Source organism: Lontra canadensis, unplaced genomic scaffold (assembly GCF_010015895.1).
Source record: "Lontra canadensis isolate GAN:19392208 unplaced genomic scaffold, GSC_riverotter_1.0 scaffold76, whole genome shotgun sequence".
Classification (NCBI taxonomy): domain Eukaryota; kingdom Metazoa; phylum Chordata; class Mammalia; order Carnivora; family Mustelidae; genus Lontra; species Lontra canadensis.
This window is the reverse complement of record NW_022631070.1, coordinates 5,068,855-5,085,223: the sequence shown is the minus strand read 5'-3', so window position 1 is coordinate 5,085,223 and position 16,369 is coordinate 5,068,855. Positions and strand designations below refer to the sequence as shown.

Below are 16,369 nucleotides of genomic sequence, written 5' to 3'. Positions count from 1 at the left end.
CAAACATAGAGACTAATGAATACTGCACTTCCCAAGACTTTAGTAAGAAGTAAGAATAGAACGGAAAGCATTTTCTGAACAATAATTATCCTGATAAGAAAACCGAATTTTATTCTTCTACTCTACAAAGTCCTCTTCCCCTCTCTGCTCCTTCCTCTTCTCTGCCTTCAGAATGACCAGCCAATTCTCCCTGTCCTGCTCCCAGGAAAGAGGATGTGACAATGGTAGTCAAATGGGGCATCTGGCATCAGTGTCATATTCCCATCCCCGCAATGAACAGCATAAAACAAACCCGAACTATCTTCTGGGCACAGATATTTTCCCGAGGTTTAAACATTTGAAATTCAAATTTGCCTAGGGAAGACCTTTGGGAGAGAAAGCAGAAGGAAACACATTGTAGACTTAGTACCTCTGTCATGCTCTTGGGCTGCAAGAAGCAAAAGCCTGAGCTCTAGGACACAGCCTTTTCCTCCTTGAAACAAAACAAAACCTACAGTATCTTGAAAATACCCCTGCCCCTAATTCTCAATGTCTCTCTTCCCCAGGGCTCAGAGAGGAGTGAGCACTGGTCAGGTGTCCACTGCAGTAGGCTGGTCATGCTTACAGGACAGACAGATGGGCCCTTAACCATGTGGGGTGAGGGAGCATGGATAGATGGACATGGAGAAGGGCTGAGCACTCTTGGCTCTTCACTGGGGGATTTGTGAATGGCTCTAGGGAAGTGGGGGATTCTTCTTCTCTCTTACTTTTGTTTTTAAAACCAACATTTCATCTTGTTCTAAAAAGAATTGAAAGCAATATGCTATTTCATTAATCTGTACCTCAGTTTACCTCTCCAGGAAATGAACAAGAATCAGGGATAGCAAAATCTGACATTTACTCAAAATGATTTCACATACATTTCCCCCATTTGAATACTGTGGTCTTCTAACACATTCAAGTTGGTGCTCTTATCCATTTTTACAGACAGGAAAATAGGCTCGGGAGGTGAGGACATATGTTCAAGCTCGCACAGCTAATCGTGGTGGAGTGGGGGACTGGAACTCAAGTGCCACAGAGGCTGACCTGAGGGCCCTCTGCTGTAAACCTTCTCTCCCCTTTACGGTGTCTTTTCCAAAAGACACATAGTTTTTTGATTTCCTGTAAGCTCAGTTCTGTTCTATAAGTAATTATTTTTAATTACATCTGACTGAGAGAGTTATGTTGACATCTTTGTTGAGAAACCTCTGGGTTCCCACCGCGTTCTCCGCAGCTGGTCTTCACAGCGAAGACATGATGATTAAAAGGTATTATTCATCTAATGCTTCTCTAAGGTCCTCAAGGGATACCTTCATCTGAGTTGATCCCAGTAATGAAGCCACACTTCCTGTCTTTGCAAAGTTGGTCAGGGAAGCAGGAACAATTCTGCCTTTTCTGGTTCCGCATCCATGGTGACACCCTACCCACGCTTCCTCCTTTGGGGCCTCTGTAATTCCTTGCTTCCTCCAGGGGGATGGGATGGCTTAAAACACAGTGACAGAAACAGAACATCTGGCCTTCATGCAAACAGGCAGGCAGAGAGGGAGGAGAGAGATTTTCTCCCTGGATCTTCTCTCCCCAGAAGGACTGTGCACATCACCTCCAGCAGGAGCAAGACTGGGACCATGGCTTCTGCCAGCATCCCCCAGAATAATGCCCTCTTATCTTGCTGGGCTGATTAGACTCTGTAGCTTGTCTAGGGGTCCTGTCCACTGTCATCCGACTTCTGGGGCCACAGGACCAGGACCCAGGGATGGCTGACTTTGGGAGGAGCAGGACATGGGTAGGCAAGTCTGGCGCAACCTGTCTACACCATTTTCAGCTATGTCTTTGCTGGGCCTGCAGTAAGCTAAGAAAGCCAGGCTGGTTTCTGACTGGAGAAGATGGCATTCTAACGGGAATGACTCTTAGCAGAGAGACGAGAAGCATCTTACAGAAGCTGTTTCATTGGGAAACGTTCAATGCTTGGTTTCAAATCTGCAGTTGGCATGACTAGGTTTGAGGATGAGGAATGGTTCTTTAAAACCAAGACTCCTCCCCAGAGTCCCCAAGACTCTGGTTCTTTCTGCTTTCAGAGAACCAAGGCAGTACGAAAACTGAGAATTTCCTTGCTTTGCGGTGATGCCATAACGCTGTCACCAAGGTGACGTGTGTCTCTCTCTGCTGCTTAGAGGGAGGTTGGAGTTGGAACAAGAACGAACCTCCAATGTCCGATTCTAGGCTCCCTGTCAACCTTTAACTGAACTGTTTCCAAACAATCTGTAAAGGAAGTACTTTTAATTTACCTTTAGTAATTGAAAGTGACACGGTAAGCATCAGGTTACGGTTCTTCACATGAGAGAAGAAATATTAGTGCATTTGATAATTAGAGTCTCTGCTTTCCTCTCTGTTGATCCTAAAACTTTGTTTTACCATAATTCTGGGACTCATTGGTGAAAGGCAGTGACATGTTAGAACTTGGAGAACTTTGTCTAAAGTTACATATACTGACCTTGTGGACATTCTGAGTTCAGCATTTGGAATCACAGATTGCATAAAAATTCTTTCCAGAAAATACTGTGACTCCTTAGATGTGCAGTTAGCCATGATAGTCCTATCACACACACACACACACACACACACACACACACAGTTTTAATTTGGTTGGAGATTCTCTCGTGTCTCTCCTGAGACCAACAGGGCCATTTCCATATATTGAGCAATAGGATTATAAGACATTCTGGATGGAACTAGAGGGTATCATGCTTAGTGAAATAAGTAAATCGGAGAAGGACAACTATCATATGATCTCCCTGATATGAGGGAGAGGAGATGCAACATGGGGGGTTTAGGAGGTAGGAGAAGAATAAATGAAACAAGATGGGATTGGGAGGGAGACAAACCATAAGTGACTCTTAATCTCACAAAACAAACTGAGGGTTGATGCGGGGAGGGGGGTTGGGGGAGTGGGGTGATGGACATTGGGGAGGGTATGTGCTATGGTGAGTGCTGTGAAGTGTGTAAACCTGGCAATTCACAGACCTGTACCCCTGGGGATAAAAATACATTATATGTTTATAAAAAATAAAATTAAAAAAAAAAAAAGACATTCTGGATACGTGTCTCACTGAAATAAAAATGCACCCTTGCCAGCCTAGCATTTCACCAGTCTGGTAAACCTACAAAAAATGGAAATTAGGTGAGTTTGGCATGAAATTTATTAAATCTGTGAATTCTGCTGATTATCACTTTTTTATCTTTTTTTTTTTTTTTAACAACTAAACAGAAAACTTTCTGCCTTGTTAAAAGCCTATTTCTCCCTTTTAAGCGAAGATCAGAAGATTGCTAGTTAGGACTCTTTTCAATTATCTTGCTTATATTGATGTGACATATTAAAGTCACCCCCAAGCCTTCTCTTTCCCATACAAAGTAATATCTATTCTTTATGCTTTTCTCCAAAAAGTATTCATATTCAAATTTCAAATGATTTTTTTCCCCTACTCACTGGGTAACATCTGATTTCCATATGAACTTATTAAAATGCTGAGCCCAAGGGCATTTCTGCAATATGAAGTTCAAGGTCTAGGAAAGCAAACACAATCACCACGTTCCTTGATTCTCTGCTAGAGGCAGGAACCTGGGCTTTGCAAAGGGACCGAGGTCCCAACTGTGGCCAGTTCTTGTGTTCCCACCAAGAAAAAGAGGCCAGTACAAAGCTCAGTGAGGAACTGGCAAGTCTGGGAAAATCACTTCATCTCTGCAGGTCTCAGCTTCTTGGCCTATAAGACCCGGGAGTAGAGATTAATCTCTGCAGTCTATTTGTGCCACAGCCCCCTACGGTGAGGGGGTTGCTAGTTGTGCTCGTCGTTCTGCTATTCTAACATACTTGCAGATGGGAGCCTGCCATCCTGGAGAAACATCCTTGCATTCAGATGTTATAGGAATAACACAGAAATGATCTGTGCCATAACATTCACACAATAAATATTCATCAAGCATGGATGATAGGCATTTCCTCCTTGCAACACTTACATTTTAGTGGGAGCAACAAAACATGGATACAGCAGCCCGACAGAAGCCAGGGACATGTGAGTAACTTTGTGTCTATAATTTTAGTCCTAACAGTTCTAAGACAGGAGGGATTCAGAAGGTCTCAGAGCTAGAAGGAATCCCCCCTGCCAAGCCATCCTTTCCCTAAGTTAGAGTCCCTTGTGCAGGGCTCTACAAAAAGTCCAGGGGTAGGAAGTGAACTCTTCTTCCGGAGAGAGCATAGCTCTTTAACTGCCTGGCAGGGAGGCACCCAGAGCCTGCCTCTGTCCTTTGAAGCCAGTCCTGCATTTCTGTCTGCTCAGTAATTGGTGCACACACACCCTGCGGTGTTTACTTTTAAAAAAAAGAAAAGAAGAAAAAGTCACACAGGTGGAACCCAGGCATCAGAAAACACGGTCAGCACGGCGCATGCTTCCTGACATTTTCTGCTGAGCCCTCTCGGGTCTCTTCGCAGCTCGGAAGGAAGGAGAAAACGGAGTGGGGATGAGTGGAGTTGGGAAAAAGGCAGAGGAAGAAGTGAGAACTAGGTCTGTTTGACTAAACTCACTAGTTCCTTCTCAGAATTCTAGAGTTTATACTTCATTTCCAAGCCAGCAGCAACTTCTGTCACCCTTATCTATTAGAAACCAACTGCTATTTTGTGGTTACATGAGAAAAGCAAACATACACCTCCAGATGCTTGAGACTGTCGTGAAGGATGACAGACACTCACTCGAGCAGAGCCCAGTTTCTGACGAGGCTGGTTTTTTGCTCTATGCCCGGTGGGGCTACTCTTCAGGGAAACCCAGGCTGGTGCTGGAATGAACACCCGCGTGGGGAAATCTGGGCACAGGCCGTGCTGTTGCCCCCCGTGCCCCTCCTGGCATTCACTGGTCAGGTGCGTCCTTCCTGGCTGAGATGACAGTGATCTTGTTGGACTTACACTCTGTGTAGGCAGTTGTCAGGACTGGGAACCAGCACGTCAACCCTCCTCATTATGGGAAAAGGAAAAGTCATCTCTGAACCCATGTTAAGAGGGTTACGTGTTTTTCAGGTGGTTTGCATATACCTTCAAGGCCGGTTACCGTGCTTCCCTCGGGTAAGTAAAACAGATTTTAGCACTCGCTACGATAAACAGAAAACCTCATTAATTCAGTCTACCCCTCATCCATGATTAATTTGGAATATGTGTCAAATTTCACAAGGAAGTGTTAGATGGAGAGTTATCTCTGGAGAACATATCTTGGTAAACGTTTGGGAAGTGCTAACACTATTTTGAGTCTAAAGTGGGTATGTTTAAGTGTGTAAGTTACAGATATTTACAATGGAAATAGCAAGTTAGAAATAACATGATTGGCTACACTGATTGAGTACCTATTGTGTACTTAACATTCATCTGAAAAAAAAAAAATGCCAGAAGCAGCTCTGCAAAGTGGAAATCATCATCCCTACTTCACAGATGAAGAAATTAGGTGCAGAGGTTAAACATCTCACATAAGGATTTACTGCTAAAAAGGGAAAGAGCCACGATTTAACACAGAAGGCCCACTCCACTCTCCAGGCCAGCCAGTTTCTATGTTTAAAGGTGGCGGCCTCCAACAACCTATTTTTAACGACTTAAATTACTTTACCTCCCCCCGAAATTGATAAACTAGAATTAAAACAAAGGAACTGTTTATTGTGATTTAATTAATTCATTTCATTAATGCAGACTTAGTTTTCTTACTGTGCGTCTGTCATACAGAAGACTCACAATATACATCTGGAGAGAAAGACAAGACAGCAAACATATGAGTACCATGTTAATTTTTACTTTATCATTATGTGCAGGGTGGGTCTAGAGATCTGAGCCCCTCTGCATCCCCACCTGCCCTGCCAATGACCAGGGATCTACACTGCCTTAGCTGCCTCCAAAGCCATCGCTGCTTCATTGCTAAGATACTCTATCCTTTGGGAGCCCCTGGGTGACCCTTAAGTATGGGATCCCGGGAAGAAAAGACAAGATGGAATATTTGTACAATATTATGTTTTGTCCTTTCTTTGTTTCTAGACAAACGGCCAACTCTGTATGACCTACACATTATTTTGGTCTCCAGTTTTAGTGCAGAAGTATACCTCATTTCATTAAACTTCATTTTATTGTACTTTTGGATATTGCTTCTCTTTTGCAATCCTGCTTCAAGCAAGTCTATCAGCACATTTTCCAACAGCTTTTGCTCACTTCATGTCTCTGTGTCACATCTTGGTAATCCTTGCAATAGTTCGGACTTCTTCATTATTGTTGTATTTGTTATGGCGATGCGTGATCAGCCATTTTTGGTGTTACTATTGCAATTGTTTTGGGGTGCTATAAACCGCACCCATAAGATGGTGAATTTAATCAATGTGTGTCCTGACTGCTCCACCAACTGGCGGTTCGCCACTCTCTCTCCTTCTCCCTATTCCCTGAGACATAACAATATTGAAATTGAGCCAGTTGATGACCCTACAAGGGGATTTAAGTGTTTAAGTGAAAGGAAGAGTCACACATCTCTCTCTAAATCAAAAACTAGACAAGATTAAACTTAGTGAGTCAGGCCTCTTGTGACAGTTAGCCAAGTTATGAATGCAAAGGAAAAATTCCAGAAAGAAATTAGAAGTGTTATTCTACTGAACATAAATGATAAGAAAGCAAGAGAGCCTTACTGCTGATACAGAGAAAGTCTGAGAGGTCGGATGGAAGATCAAACCAGACAAAGCCACATCCAGAGCAAGGCCCTAACTCTCGTCAAGTCTACGAAGGCTCAGAGAGGTAAGGAAGCTGCAGAAGAAAAGTGGGAAACTAGCAGAAAGTGGTTCATGAAGTTTAAGGAAAGAAGTCATCTCTGTAACATAAAAGAGCAAGGTGAAGCAGGAAGTGATCCAGAATCTGTCTTAGATAATTAATGAAAGTGGCTACAAGAAACAATAGAGTGTCAATGCAGATGAACCAGCCTTGTGTTGGAAGAACATGCCATCTGCAACTCTCATAGCTAGAGAGAAGGTAATGCGTGGCTTCCAAGATTCAAGGGACAGGCTGACTCTCTTCTTAGGGGCTGATCCAGTGGCACACTGCCGAGGAGGTGGAAACAGCCAGAGAGCCAGAATTAGAAGTGGAGCCTGAGGATGGGACTGACTGCTGCGATCTCATGATTAAACCTGAATGGATGAGAGTTGCTTCTCATTGATGAGCAAAGAAAGTGGATTCTTGAGATGGAATCCCCTCCTCCTGATGTTGCTGTGAAGACGGTGGAAATGATGACAAGAGATTTAGAGTATCACATAAACTTGACAAAGCAGCAGCAAGGTTTGAGAGGACTGATTCCAGTTGTCCAAAGAAATTCTCCAGTGGATAAAATGCTACCAAATGACATCACATGCTACAGAGAAATCATTCATGAAAAGAAGGGCTAATTAATGTGGCAAACTCAATTGTGTTATTTTGACAAATTGCTACAGCCACCCCCACTTTCAGCAACCACCACCCCGATCGGTCAGCGGCCATCAACACAGAGGCAAGACCCTCCACCAGCAAAAAGATTACAACTCGCTGGAAGCTCAGATGATGGTTAGCATTGCTTAGCAATCAAGTATTTTAAAATGAAGTATATACATTGATTTTTTTTTAGACATAATGCTATTGTACACTTAGTAGACCACCGTATAGTGTAAACGTAAGTTTTACATCCACTTAGAAACCAAAAATTTCATTTGACTTCCCTTATTGTGATAATTGCTTTATTGTGATATTTACAGTAGTCTAGAGCCAAACCCATAATAGCTCCGAGGTATGCTTGTGGCACAAATATAGGGTCCCTTTATTTTCCATCAGTTAAGGGCTTGGTCTTCCTGAGACATGTAGTGTATCATTCCTGAAACATTCAGAAGCCTACTCTTTAACAAAGATGACACATTTACTTTCAACAAACTGGAAAGCTATATTATTTTAGGTGCCTAATATTCACAAACTCTACCAGCCCAATTTTTCTTAAGACAAAATAAAGTAGACTTTGACATTGATTTCTACATAAACTCACACACTTACTGCTATCTCAGTCTAGATAGGTAAGATTCATTTAACAGAATATAGGATTTCAAAAAACTTGACTCTTCTCCCTGAGCATACCCCTACTATGAATTAAGGCTGGAGTCATTCATTCATATTGAAGAAAAAAGAAATTCTCAAGGCAAAATATTTCCGTATCAAATAAATATTTTGAGGGAGCTCTAGGAAGAGGGGTTTGGGGTAAACCATGTTTTAAGAAACAAAAGAGAATGTGAAGTAAATTCTTTCACAGTAACTTTAACAATGGTGAAAATCAATCTGAAAGAAGTTACACTGCTTGTCATAGAGTCTGTTTTTAGTTTAATTCCTGCCACTTGACATCCGTTCTGGAAAGTTCCTGGAAGGCTTTGTATTTCTACCAGAATCAACATCACTCAAGGTTCTCCATCAGATTTGACTCTTTAGTGACCCAGCTATACTGTCAACCCTTAAGTATCCATTTGTCATTCTAATGGGAAGACCACAGAACATACTGGTAACAACAAGGGAGTGATACTATAATTAACTCCACAGTGATTAACTCTAATTGACTTAGGTGAAAAGATTAATTAAGATAACTGAAAACTTATGCCTTGATGCTCTCAGCCTATCCTCACCATCTGAATTTACGAGATAACCCATTCAAACCCTCTTTCTTACCTAAGCTATTAGAGAACCAAATCCCATGGTGTATCCCATCAACTTTGTCTACCTGAGTGATGGAAGTCTGCTATTATTCTCTCTGATATTGATTTATAGGTAGGGGTGAGGAGGAGGAGCAGAAAGGAGTGAAACAGACAATCACTTTTATAATGCTGGGACCCTGGCATAGGATCTCTAATTTATTAAATCAGGGGATTCTCTAATTTGGTTGCACAGGATCATTTCTGTGCTCTCACTGTTGTGTGACATAAGGAACTAGGGAAATGAGAAAGACATATTTCTTGCACCTGGTCCTCATGAAATTTATAGAATAGAAAGGGAACAAAGGAAACTCGATCAGCATCTTAAGTCAAAGCACTGTGTTGGGCACTGTCTGCCATTGCTCATGGTCTTGTTAAGTCTTCACAGCAAACTTTAAAAAATGGGCTTTAAAACCCCCTGATCCCATTTTAGAGAAGAGGCAACTAAAGTCCAAAAAAGTTTCAAATAGAATATTCTCAGCCTCCAAAAAGAACAAAATTCTAATGCATGGTACAATGTGGATGAACCTTGAGGACATTTTCGTAAGTGAAAGAATCCAGACATAAAGGACAAATATTACGATTTCACTTATATGAGGTAAAGGGAATAGCCAAATTCATAGAGACAGAAAGTAAAATAGAGGTTACCAGACACCGGGGGGGGAGGGGGGTTTGGAGTTAGTGTTTAGTGGGAACAGAAACTTTGGGAAGTTGAGAACTTCTGGAGACGGATGGTGGCTGTGGGTTGCACAAGGTGAATGTACTTAATGCCACTTAACTATACACTTTAAAATGGTTAAGATGGTAAACGTGATGCCACACATATTTTACTACAATTTTAAAAAAGGTTATATTGTCACAGCTTGTAAGTAGAATAGTAAGGAATTGAGATGAGAGACATCTAACATCAAATACCAAGCATGACTCTTATAGTGTTGTGCAAGCCCTGGTACTTAGCATTTTTGCTACCTGCAGTCTGCTGTTGTGTGCCAATTAATAGTAAGCCCCTTAGGGCGCCTGGGTGGCTCAGTTGGTTGGGCAAATCCCTTTGGCTCAGGTCATGATCCTGGAGTCCCGGGATCAAGTCCCACTCGGGCTCCCTGCTCCATGGGGAGTCTGCTTCTCCCTCTGACCCTCCCCCGTCTTGTGCTTTCTCTCATTCTCTCTCTCTCTCAAATAAATAAATAAAATCTTAAAAAAAATGGTAAGCCCCTTAAAACAAAAGGGCCATAAGTAGGGGAGTTTCAGGGGGAGCAGGGTAAAGGAATAAAGACAACCTTACCCGCTCTCCACCCAGGCTTGGGGTAGAATTGCCTCTTTGGATAGTGCAAGACAGGGCTGTTGAGAAGAAATCTGGGGTTTGGTGCAAGGAATATATGTAAAGCATAGGGAAAACAGAGCCAGAGTTCTGAGAAGATATTATACTTAATTTTGCCACATTCAGCTCAGCTCCAGCTTTAAAATCCCACTGATCCATCTGTCCACTCATCCGATAATTCATGCATTCACCAGTCTTACTGTGTGCTGGCTACGTGCGAAGATCAGTGGCAGGCAAACATAAGCAACAGTAATGTTACTGGTACTCGTCTTCCAGGGCTTAAATTCTAGTTGGGGTGATCAAAGACCAAACAGAAAATGGATGAGATGAGTAATGGGCGATAGGTTGTATACGAAATAAGTGTGCTCAGTCCTCAAGGCAGCAGGGATCCAAACGACTTAGAATGGCTCCTGATTCTATCAAGGAGAATGTGGAGCCTGGGCATCCTCCAGAGGGACCCATCAGAATTCCTTCAGGTAGGACTTAGGTAGGTGAGAGGAAATAGAGGGTATTCTGGAAGGGCAGAACGCTCAGTATGAACGAAAGTAAAAGACTAGAAGCAGGGAGTCCGAGCAAGAAATAGAGTTAGATAATTCAGATTTAGTTAATTAACTATTTTTAACAATAACTGCAGTGAGAGCAAGGAACCCAAAAATTCCTGGGTCAGATGAAGCCTTGCTAGAACTATCCATTTATTGTGGTAAAAAACAACATAAAAGGTACCATCCTAACCATTTTTAATTCAGTGGAGTTACGGATATTCACATCATTGGACAACGGATCTCTAGAACTTTCCAGCATGCACAACTGAGACTCGGAAAACCATGGAACAACAATTGCCCATTTTACCTCCCCACAGTCCCTGGGGACCACCATTCTAGTTTCTGTTTCCATGACTCTTACTTTTGACCCCTCATGTAAGCAGAATCTGGAGACGGATGGTGGCTGTGGGGTGGCCAGAAACTATTTTTCTGTCTTGTAAATGGCTGATTTCCCTTAGATCATGTCCTCAAGTCTCCTCCATGTTTAGAATATGTCAGAATTTTCTTTCTTTTTAAGACCAAACAGTGTTTCTTTTTTTTTTTTTTAAGATTTTATTTATTTGACAGAGAGAGATCACAAGTAGGCAGAGAGGCAGGCAGAGAGAGGGGAAAGCAGGCTCCCTGCCGAGCAGAGAGCCCGATGCGGGACTCGATCCCAGAACCCTGAGATCCTGACCTGAGCTGAAGGCAGAGGCTTAACCCACTGAGCCACCCAGGCGCCCCCGAATAGTGTTGGATTGTACGTACGTCATCCAGCAATGGTCATTTGGGTTGTCTCCACACACGGGCTGTCGTCAATAATGCTGCTACGAACAGAGGTGTGCAAATATCCCTTGAGCTGTTGCTTTCAGTTTTTTTGGCTCTACGCCCACAAGTGGGACTGCTGGATCATGCTGCAATTCTACTTTTGATTTTTTGAGTAATTACTAAATTGTTTTCCATAGAAGGTATACCACTTTACATTCCCTATTGGACAAGGGTCCCAATTTCGCTGCATCCTCACTGAAACTTCTTTTTGAGAGTAGCCATCTAATAGAGGTGAGGTAGTACCTCACCGTGATCTTAATTTGCATTTTTCTAACTGTTAGTGATGTTGAGCTGCTTCTTAGCCATCTGTGTAATATCTGCAGAGAAATGTCCGTTCAAGTCCTTTGCCTATTTTTTAATGGGGCTTTTGCTTTTTGTTTTGTTTTGTTTGTTTAGGATTTTATTTACTCATTTGAGAGAGAGCAAAAGCACAAGCAGGGGGAGCAGGAGGCAGAGGGAGAAGCAGCAGCAGACTCTCTGCCAAGCAGGGAGCCCGACTCCGGGCTCGGTCCCAGGACCCTGGGACCATGACCTAAGCTGAAGGCAGACACTTAACCAACTGGGCCACCCAGGCAACCTCTTTTTGCAAATCTTTTTAATATCTCACTTCATAGAAGACAGCAGGCTTTTCATATCTACTCATGCATCCAGTCTGTTGCTATCAAAACATAGAGTCTCTGGAAAATTCCACTGGATAGAATAAAAATGAAAAGGTAAAAAGGCCTTAGTAGTTCTATAAAATCAGTTTTGAGATGAGACGTCCCTGAAAAAGTCTTGCATATCTCTGGGGTTCTCCCAGAAACACACTTTGAGAATCACTGCTCTCTATGAAATTTCTCTATGAAATACACCCATGAAGATCTTATATTTGTTCTTCTGTTGAAGTTTGATGGGTTTTGCTTCATTTTGTTTTTGCTTGGGTTCATTGTTTGTTTGTTTGCTATAATAACAATACCATTACGAGCATCCTTGTAGATCTTTCCTTTGGCACATGTCTGAGAATTTCTATAGAATATGTGCGAAGTAATCAAACTACAGGTTGTGTAATTGTAGTTATTGCCAAATTACTCTCGAAAATTTTAAATCTGTAAATGCGTCACTAGCTTCCAAACACCTAAAACTTCAATCATGATTATCTGTAGAAGGCAGGAAATGTGATTATAATTTTTAAGACCAAAATATAACTAATAGTATGGAATTGTATTTTGTGTGGAGAAAGGTCTCTGAAACACAAAGGTGCCAGTTAGCAACGGAAACAGAAAAAAAGAAGAAAAAACAGCCACAAAGACAAACTCTGGCAGAGCCCCTTCAAGTACTTTTGAGGAAGAAACAGACTTCTCTCTCTCTCCATCCTTTTAATGTCCAATTCAACTGTCTGTTGAATTCAGCTGTGTGACCTTAACCCAGGGACTTCACCTCTCTGGGCTTAACGTCCTCATCTGTAAAGCAGTAATGTTTCATGATTCTGTGGACGAAAACACAGCACCTTCAAGAAGATTATAGATTCTGGGGTGTCTGGGTGGCTCAGTGGGTTAAGCCTCTGCCTTCAGCTCAGGTCATGATCCCAGGGTCCTGGGATCGAGCCCCGCATCGGGCTCTCTGTTCAGCAGGGAGCCTGCTTCCTCCTCTCTCTCTGTCTGCCCCTCTGCCTACTTGTGATCTCTGTCTGTCAGATAAATAAATAAAATCTTTAAAAAAAAAGATTATAGATTCTTTGGGACACATGACTGATGCACATAAGCAGCAAAATCCAGTGGGTGCCCAAGCCCACCCACAAAGATTCTAAAGGAATGGTTTCTGACGAGAGGAAACCCCAGAGCACTAGTTTCAGGAGAGAAATAGGGCTCAAAGTGGGGCAGCAGAGATGCACTGGAATGGGATGAGGGGAGATAAGGTTGGGAGAAGGGAAACAATATGAAAACAATTCCCCTTTCTGACAGCGTGGTCAGCACTGTTTAGAGGATGGTAGTCAGCCTCAAGGCTCCGGAAGGTACCATGGCTGCTCACATTCCCTTTCCCTTCTCTTTTCTTTATTCAAGTAGGCTCCATGCCCAGCGTGAAGCCCAGTGCAAGTTTTGAACTCATGACCCTGAGGTCAAGACCCGATCGGTGACCAAGAGTCACATGTTTAACCAACTGAATCACCGGGTACCCCTGGCTGTCAACGTTTCTGCGTAGAACCCTAAATTTAGAAGGCACCTGGTGAGGTCTCACCCCCTGGGCACTGCTGTAGGAAGAGGCACCTATCACTCACCTCCACTAAGGGAATTTTGTCGACTCTTTCTGGGGTTGGTCACAGAAAATGAAAGTGGAAGTTGGCAGTATCAGACATTTCTTCCCGGAAGTCTCCTATCAGAAGTTACTTTCACTGGGAATAAAAAACGATTTCCATGAAGAATAGCGGAGTCTAGTGCTAGAGCGACTCATCCACATCTCCTCGTGGACAGTAAGGATGTGTTCACATAACCTATAACTGACATTAAAGCAGAGCGGTTATCTGTTTGCGTATCTTAGTAGTAGAATCTCTCATCTTTCTAAGTGATGCATATACAAGCTATTTTTAGGAGCTTCTATTTCAGACAACAGAGATGCAGATGAAGAGAGCAATCCTCTGAAACAGACTGCTAAACAGGAAAATATTTACCAAACTGCAATTCTTTGCTACCATTTGGATGAGGGAAAAAGGCACCCGTTGTTGTGTACAGATATTGTAAGCAGACATCAAAGGAGAATTTAAGGGGTTTCAAATTAAATTTGAATTTCTTTAAGGGTAATGCATTTTACCAAGTTTATAATATTATAGTTATGTTTCTTTAAAGATTTTATTTATTTATTTGACAGAGAGAGAGAGAGACCAGAAGTAGGCAGAGAGGCAGGCAGAGAGGGAGGGAGAAGCAGGCTCCCTGCTGAGCAGAAAGCCCGATGCGGGGCCGATCCCAGGACCCTAAGAAGGGGGAAGGCAGAGGCTTAACCCATTGAGCCACCCTGGTGCCCCTATAGTTATGTTTTGTAAGTGGATACCATAGGGCGGATTAAAGAGGATAGGAGATGGTTTAAGAATGACCTCTTCATTACAGAACATCACATACAGAACACAGAACAGGAATAACCTCCTGGTTATTCCCTTTTTTCTTAGTTTGTACATCATGCCTTTAAAAGCAATAAATATGAGCTACCTAGAACAGGCAATCCATACAGACAGAAAATGGAATGGCAGTTTCCAGGGGTTGGGGGGAGCTGGTCATGGGGAGTTATTGCTTAGTGGGTCCTGAGTTTCTGTTTGGGATGGTGAGAAAATTCTGGAAATTGATCACAGCAGTGGTGAATCTAATACCATTGCACTGTGTGCTTAAAAAATAGTTAAAAAGGTAAATTTTATGCTATGTGTATTTTTACTATAAGAAACAACAAATAACACTTTAGTATTTACAAAGCATTTGATTTATTACTGAATTTGCCAACAATCTGAACTTTATCTCATTCCTGGGCTGCTTCCTTCCCCATTTCCTAGCTGGCCATCCCACACTTGTTCTCCTTGCGTCTCCAAAAACATAATTCTCTCTTCTCTCAGTGGATGGGCTAGTCCATTTTGATGAGAAAATGGAAGCCACAAGACACAGATTTGTTCAGCTTCTGTCACTCTGGTTCAACCTCTCTTTATTTCTACCTCTTCTCTCCGGAGTGTCCCAAGTATGACCGTGCCCCTGGCCACATCCCTGGAACTATTATTCCCTTTTACCCCTTGTCATTCTTGTGATTTCGGCCTCTGTCCCACTCCCCCCTGCAAACGTGCTCACACTTCCTGTCCCCTGACAACTTCTGACGTTGCTTCTCCTGCAGACGTGGCACTGACTCTTTCCTTCGCCAACAAGATCTGCAGACCATTTTCATTTCCTCACCTTCCCTTGGCTTCTCCACATTCTGCCCCTTGGCTTCCACCACCCACCACCGTGCCAGTCCTGCTCTCTCCAAGGCAGTGATGATGCCCCCTCCAGATCACTGGTTCATTCTCACTCTTCTTCCTCACTCCCCTACATTACGCTGCCAACTCCCCTGCTTCCCTCCGGCTGTCCCTTCCATCACTTTGGTCACCCTTAGTCTACTCTCTTGGTTCAGTTTGCTTTGCCTAAATATTATGGAAAACATCCAGATTTGGACTTGACCTTTTTTTAAGGGTCCTAACAGACCCTAAGTGTGTGTGTGTGAGAGAGAGAGAGAGAGAGAGAGAAAGAAATATCTGTGGACCATTGTGAAACCATAATGATGGCTTCAATGGTCTTCTACGTAATGATAACTTCAAAAGGTATGTTTTTCTTGATACATACTTGCTTGTCTTTCAGTCCTATGTTTTCAACTGTGTATTGGACCTCTCCAAGTGGTGTCCCACTAGCTTCTCATGTACAATCAAGATAAATATGAATTCTACCATTTCCCCAATGCCTATGCCTCTCCTCTCTCCTCTGTCTTGATCAAGGCAATTACCATTTATTGAGTCTCCTAAGCTACACACATTGGACTCAACTCTGAGTACTCCTTCACTCTCATTTCCATCCCACTATGCAATAAGTCCTATGAATTTTATCTGGTTATTTATTTCGTACTTGATCCCTACTCTTTAGTATTTTAGTTTGAGAACTTCAGATAGTTTCTTTAAATACAGTGGATTCCTAATTAATACCAACCCTCTGCCTATTCCTCTTCCGCAGTAGCTATAAGAGATGCCTTTCAAAACCTCTTCCATGTTGAAAAACATAGAACATCTTTTCTGCTTCAAGCATTAGTTCCAGGCTCAAAAGCTGCATGATCTCTTCATTAGAATCAAACATCAAAACTTTAAGGGTTCAATGATGGCTAAAACTATAGGTTTAAAAAGCATTTTGGTTTCTTTAAATGTGTTCCTCTAAATAGTTTTGAATGTGCTTTTAGAAAA

General features: G+C 42.5%; 1 protein-coding gene across 2 annotated transcripts in view; it reads right to left on the bottom strand.

Moving 5' to 3' along the window:
• PRKCQ (protein kinase C theta) overlaps positions 1–16,369 on the bottom strand; it is a 173,815-nt gene that overhangs the window by 139,239 nt on the left and 18,207 nt on the right. The window contains exon 1 of one of the 2 annotated variants that reach the window (XM_032881637.1): positions 13,694–13,713. The exons of the other annotated variant lie outside the window; for it this stretch is intronic. The gene's annotated coding sequence lies outside the window, so the exon portion shown is untranslated. Of the gene's footprint in view, positions 1–13,693; positions 13,714–16,369 lie in introns of those variants that run through there. 2 annotated transcript variants of the gene reach the window in all.